Genomic DNA, 7,177 nt, shown 5'->3' with positions numbered 1-7,177 from the left:
ATGGCAGCTGACAGCATAGGTAATATGTTAGCATCCCACAGGGTTTAATTTTTACCTAAAGACATCAAACTGATCCTTTGACACACAAGTGAAAATATTAGTCAGATATTATTAATTTCAATGTAAAATTTTGAAGTCAAAATAATTTCAAATTTCAGAAAGACTTCAGATCTCAACAAGACAAAGATCGAATCTATAAAAATACAAGCGAGAGTTCTAAAAGCTCTTTTTTTCTTACCCATGGAAATCTTTCCGAATTTGCATGCACTTCGGCATGTCCCCCTCTTTTCAAAGCATAAGAAACTATCAAACTTTGTTGCTACTCATGGTAACCCTAATGTGTTCCAGAGTAGAATTGTGCCTCTGGGCAGACTTGAAGCTCCAACCTTTCAGTTAGCAGCTAAAAACCTTAAACATCTGCCTGAGATATAACCTCCAAAACATAGCACCTATGGTAAGGAGCTCTGGTAGTGTAGTGGTTAAGAATCGGGCTGCAAATCACAAGGTAAGCAGTTCAAAACTACCAGCTGCTCTGCGGGAGAAAGAGGAGGCTTCCTGCTCCCGTAAAGATTACAGCCTCAGAAACCCTGTTCAGGGTTGCTATGGGTCAGAACCGACTCGATGGCACACAACAACAACATGGTGAGCATTGAATTGAGACCCTTTCCAAACCTCTGACACCCACCTTTTAGATAACATTACCATATATCGGGGAGTCCCAGTGTGGCGCTGTGGGCTAATACACTGGACTACAAGGCCAGTTTGAACCACAAACTTACCAGCCACTCCTCAGAAACCCCACACAGGGTGGCTATGAGTTGGAATCGACTCTACAACACTTAACAACAATAACAACCATAATATCAGCTCAAAATATAAGTCAGTCTTGTGGTTCAATAGTGAATAATTACTATCAAGATTGATTGTGATTGTTGCAAATGTAAAAGCAGAAGTTTTGTAACAGAAGGAGGGGAGTGGTTGATCTGGCAGTCCAGGAGTGGAGGACCCTGGGACCATCAAAGGAGATGAGTGGAGTGCGGGGCCCTATCCAGAGAAACAGTGATGCCAGAGATGGGAGGCAGAGATGATGACACGGAGAGAAGGAACAGCTGGGGACTCTGGACTCAGAGAGGAAGAAGGGCTGTGTGCTGACGGCCAGGAGGCAGGCTTGTGGGGTGTACCCTTTGATGATGTGAATGGTTATATATTCCTGAGTGCTTCAGTGTACATAAAAAAAAAAAAGAAAACAAAAACAAAAACACACAACAGAGGGAATGGAAGTAAATGCTGTTGAATGATGATGCATGGAGGGGATTGTAATCATTGCAATGAAATGAAATATGATAGGATGAGTGTAAAACTGATGTTCTCCCTTGTTAACTATCACTCAATTCACAATAAAAACTTAAAAAAAGACAAGTCAGGCTTGTGAATCTTGTGCTTGGTTCATTATGCTAATACATGACAATTACAAGTGCATCTTCCTTGACGAATGTTCAATGACGAATATTGGTCTATGAGGCACTCAAGTCATATTTTTAAAAATTCTTCTCTTTCTACACTCAGCAGAACAAGATCACACAGTGTGCCTTGATCCATACCCCAAACCAAACCCAAGACCCTAGAGTCGATTCTGACTCATAGTAACCCTATAAGACGGAATAGAACTTGCTCCACAGGATTTCTGAGACTAAATATTTACGGAAGCAGAGAGCCTCCTCTTTCTCCCACGTAGTAGATAGTGAGTTTGAACTGATAACCTCTAAGTTAGTAGTCCAAGGCTTAACACACTGTGCTACCAAGGCTCAAACTGGTTCAAACTCATAGCAACCATGTACAGGGATTCTGAGAGCAGCTGGTGGGTTTGAACTGCCAATCTTGTGGTCACCAGTTCAGTGGCTATTCTACAGTGCCACAATGGAGTTCTGGGTCCTTAACCCATGGAGTCCCTAAAATACAAAGGAATTAGTTTTCATTTGTACCATCCAGGGACACTTCAAGCCAGTTACCAACTTGAATTTGACTCACAAAAACTCTGTGTATTTCAGAGCCAAACTGCTTCATAGGGTTCTCATGTAATCTTTGGAAGGAGATGGGAAGGTCTTCTTTCTAAGAATTCACTGGGTGATTTCAAACTTTAGCCTTTGGCTAGTAGCTGAATACTTAACTGTTTATGCCATCCAATAAAATTTGTTAAGTTCTGTCAAACTGGTTCCGACTCATAGTGACCCTATGTAGGGTTTCTGAGTGAAAACCTGTTAAAAGTCAAATAAAGGTCAAGTAGAAATGCCTAATCGTCATGTCAGACTCCTGAAGAGTAGCAGTTTTAAGCTAAGTATTTCAGAGTAATTTGTATGAATTTTTTTCTTCATGTTGCTAATTGGAGAAACCGAAGGACTGAGAAATTAATATTTCCCAAACTTGTTCAATAGAAAAGAAAGCATACTGTGGAAATATGAGCTTATCATTCTAGCCAGTGCCTATCTGTCAGATTCTCTATAAATTTGGTATGGAAATTGGCATATAACAAATGGAAAACAATTCTCAGTACCCTGAAAACTACGGGCACTTATTTTATTTCCTTGGATGACTTAAAAACATACTAGGCTAAGAAAAAAGTACTAGGGTTCCAGTTTACACCTGCATGAGTTCATTCTAAACAAAATGTGGTTCAACATGTCTCTGTGATCAGTGGGTGGTTGCAGACAAGGTCTCTCAGTAATGCACTGTTTTAGCCTCATTGTTGTTGTTGCTAAGTGCCATCAAGTTGATTCTGAATTATAGCAACCTTGTGTAGGAGTTCCAAGGAGCAGTTGGTAGGTTAGAACTGCCAACCTTTTGATTAGCAGTCCAGTGCTTATCTTCAGCACCACACCAGGACCCCAGATCCAATCAAAGCAGTAGTTTCTGAGGGATCTGCTAGGCCGTTAAATTCAAGACAAAGAAATGTTTTTTTTGGGATTCCAAAGAGATAGTTCTTTTTTTGTTTAACTTTTTATCATGAATTGAGTGAAGATTTATAGAGTAGATCATTAGTTTTATCTCCAACAAATCACATACTTTGTTTCATCTCAACAACTGCAATCCCCTTCATGTAACAACAGTTATCCTACTTCCTCCCTGTGCTTCTGATTTCTACTCTATCCTCCTTCCCAACCCTTCGGAATCTTGTCCCCAGGTAAACGTTGCCCTTTTGATCCTTAGTTGACCATTCCATGTGACCATACCCACTAGTGGTGTTTCCACCGTATACCTATCTACAACTTGATTGAAAATTGGGCTACGAGGGTGAGTTTCATTCTAGACTTGAAGGATGACCAAAGGCCAAAGTCTCAGGTTCTTCCAGTCTCTTTCTGACCAGTAAACCTGGGCTTTTATTTTTATAATTTTGAGTTTTGTTCTACATTGCCTCTCCCACTCTATCTGAGACCTTCTAATGTGATCCCATTCAGTTGGTAGTGGTAACTGGGCACAATCCATTTCTTTTGGTCTCAGAGTTATGGATCTGATGGTCACATGTTCCATTAGTCCACTGGACTAATTGATTACAGGCCTCTTCAAGTTTCATCACTCTTCTCTCTTCCACACAAGGAGAGACAAATTGTTACCACCTTAGATGGACACTCAGGAGCTTTCAAGATCCTAATTGCTACCCAAAAAGATAATCTTTATAGACTTTCTTGAAGAATACAGAACAATTGTGGGCTTATTCTAAGAACTGATAAGAAAATGGAAAACTGCATTTGTGAAAAAAAGACCAGGAAAATTGCTCCAAGGAATTTTTGTTTTCCATCACAACAGAGTACCTACTACCTCATTCTTTGAGGTAATAAGAGCTGTCCTATGAGAATTTCTTTAGGAAACTTTACACCATCCACCCTCCAGGCTTCTTTTTGTTCCCCAAACTCAAGGAACATTTGAAAGGGACACAATTTGAATCCTTCAGGATGCCCCAAATGCTGTTTTGAGGCAATGTGAACTGAAAAGTAATTTGAAGTGTAAATTGAAGAGTGCAGAATTCATGAGGGAAGAGTTGGAGAGATGGAAACACCATGGTCAGAAAGAAGTGTGGACCCAGATGCAGAATGTGTCAAGAAACAATAGCTTCACAATTACATATTTTTCTTTAATAAAGGTTTCTATGATTTTTGTATATATATATTTTAACTTTGGATGCATGTGCTTTTGAAACTGCAATTTACCAACTTTGTTGCTGACATATGGCATTTGGTAGGGTTTGATCCAGGCTTGTGGGGGCTGGGGGGCTTTCTTAAAACTGTTCGCCTTTATCAGAAGCCTTCCCTTGGCTATTTACTAGTGCCATGGTTACAGTCCTGCTAGACTGATGATATTCACATTCAGGAAACAATGCAAGGAAAACAGGATTTGCACGGCTCCGACTGCACTGCCCCAAGAATTCCAGGAAGTGATTGTACTTTATGAAACCGTCTGTGCTTCGCTAGATTGTCTATAGCTTTTAAGGTCAAGTCCTATCACACTGGGTGTGCAATGCCCTTTGTAATAACGTGAAGTGTTTATGAAGCTGAGTACATGCTGTATTGTTTACCAGTCTGTGCTGTTTAAAGGTGCGATATTCCAGTCCGTGGCTCGGGGTGGCACTGGGAATCCATCATGAGTTTTTCTGACATGTGCTTGGGATCAGTTCAAAGAGGTCTGAGCAACAGAGACCATACAACAGTCCAGTGTGTGGAGAAAGTCACGAAGCCCACATTCCCTGACAGGAGGGATCGGTGAGAGTGTAGAAGATAAATTTGGGGAGCATGTTGAGTTTATGTTATAAGGTTCCCATGCTTCCTGCTGTGGTTGAGCTGTCGCCTTGGAAGGAGAAAGGTGCTGGCGTACAGTAACTGTGATTCTGAGAGTACGGAAAGGAGGGTGAGACAACAATGGAATTTACTTCTTCATAAGGGAGCTGGGAGGCAGCCAGGCATTCCAGAGCCTCGCTCTCAAATTCTTTGATTACTCTACAGAGTATAATAGCCAGAGGTCTGTGCTGCCGCTGGGCTCAGGGATGATGGGTCCTGGCGTGGACATGCAAGGCTTTATCACTGCTGTTATCAAAATCAACTGTGGAAGACCCACACCACAACACTACCAAATCTCTTCATAGTTGCTTCACTAGCTATGACTGACCAAACCCCTACCTGCTCCATCCCTCTGCGTGATACTAGATCCTGAAGTCGGTTGAACAGGCAACAATTCATAGCTGTTGATATGGATGGGACCACAGTGGCTCTGTAGGATAAGCACTGGAATATGAACCACAGGGTCAGCGGTTCAAGCCTACCAACTGCTCCATGGGAGAAAGATGAGGATTTCTACTCCCGCAGAGATTTACAATCTCAGAAATCCTATACAGGGTCACTATGAGTTAGAACAGACTCAATGGCACTTAACAACAATAGCAACAACAAGGATCTTTCTAAGGGGTGCTGGTAGTGTAGTGGGTTATGCATTGAGCTGCTAACCACAAGGTTAGCAATTCAAAATCCACCAGCTTTCCACAGGAGAAAGATGAGGCTTTCTGCTCCTGCAAAGATTTCCAGTCTCAGAAACCAGGCCGCTATGTTTCAGAACCCACTCAATGGCATGTAACAACAACATTGATACAGATGCTTTAGCAATTGGGCTATCTTGCTCAGCATCCATTCAACTGGGCATGTGAGCTGCTACCCAGGCCAACATGAACTGCCTAGAGAGATCTAGGTACTATGTACCAAACTCCTAACAACTTAAGGTCAAGCAAACATGACAAAGACTCATGTTCTCAAGTGTGTGAACTGAATGAACCTCTGTGGGTGATTGTTTATGCCAAATTAGTCAATATAAATTTATTGAAGCATATTAGTTTATAGGTCTCTGTGTGGAACAAAGGGTTTACAGTGATCTGCCAATTTGAAAGATAACAATTCAAACACACTCAGTGGACCTGTAGAAGAGTCCATCTGCTTCCATTAAAATTATACCCAATAAAACCCTAGGGAGCAGTTCAGCTCTGTAAAACATGGGGCTGCCATGAGTCAGACAGCAACCAACAACAACAACATTAGTTTATAATATCACCTGTCACCTGCCAGCCTATCATGCTACGGTGGCTTACATGTTGTTATGATGCTGGAAGCTTGTTGTTGGTGTTAGGTGCCGTCGAGTCGGTTCCAACCCACAGCGACTCTGTAGAGGGTTTCCAAGGAGTGGATGGTGGGTTTGGACCACCACTTTTGTGGTTAGCAGTCAGTCCAGTGCTGATCCAACAGCGTCACACCAAGGTTCCATGCTGGAAGCTACACCACCAGTATTTTAAATACCAGCAGGGGCATCCATGGTGGACAGATTTCAACGGGGAAGAGAGGTCTGCTAGCTGCTTCTGAAAATTAGTCAATGAAAGCCATCTTAAGGATCACAGCAAACATTGTTGCAAGCAAGAGAGTAAAAACTCTCTTGCTTGAGTACATTATTAAGAGGAGTCCTGGTGTGGCACTGTAGGATAAATACCTTACTGCTAACCACAGATTGGCTGTTCTAACCCATCAGCTGCTCCTTGGAAACCCTATACAGGGTCGTTATGAGTCAGAAATGACTTGGCGGCACTCAACAACACTCTCACCATTGGAGGAGAACATAACGTTTAGTGAAATAGAGGGTTAGAGAGGGTGAGGAAGATGCTCAGTAAATGGATTGGCATACGCGCCTTTAGTATTAGACTCAAAAACTGGTGATCATGGGATGATGCAGAGCCAAGTAACGTTTGCTGCTATGGATGCTGTGCATGAGGTTGTCATGAGTTGGTGTGAATTGATGGCAACCGTCTACCTATTAGTTTACAAGCTAAGTGACTACCCCCTAGGTGCAGTGTCTTTATAGATGGTAAACTAAATAGACAATAGTGAGGTACCTTCCATCAACCCCCACATGATGTGTTCCAATACAAGCTTTTCGATACCTGGTTTTACAACGGAAGGTTGCTGTTGTTTGAATAAATTTTGTTGTATTTTTAAATTCATAAGCACATAGAGATTAATATTTTAATTAGTAGATATTGTGTGGACAAAATCTCACAACTCTTGTTAACCCTTTTAGTGGCTCAGAAGACGGCCTTTGTTTGATATAGTGAAATATTGACTGCTTCATTGTTGGTGTTGTTAAGTATTGTTGAGTC

This window comes from Chrysochloris asiatica, unplaced genomic scaffold, assembly GCF_000296735.1.
Source record: "Chrysochloris asiatica unplaced genomic scaffold, ChrAsi1.0 scaffold00060, whole genome shotgun sequence".
NCBI lineage: Eukaryota > Metazoa > Chordata > Mammalia > Afrosoricida > Chrysochloridae > Chrysochloris > Chrysochloris asiatica.
This window is presented reverse-complemented; position numbering follows the sequence as displayed.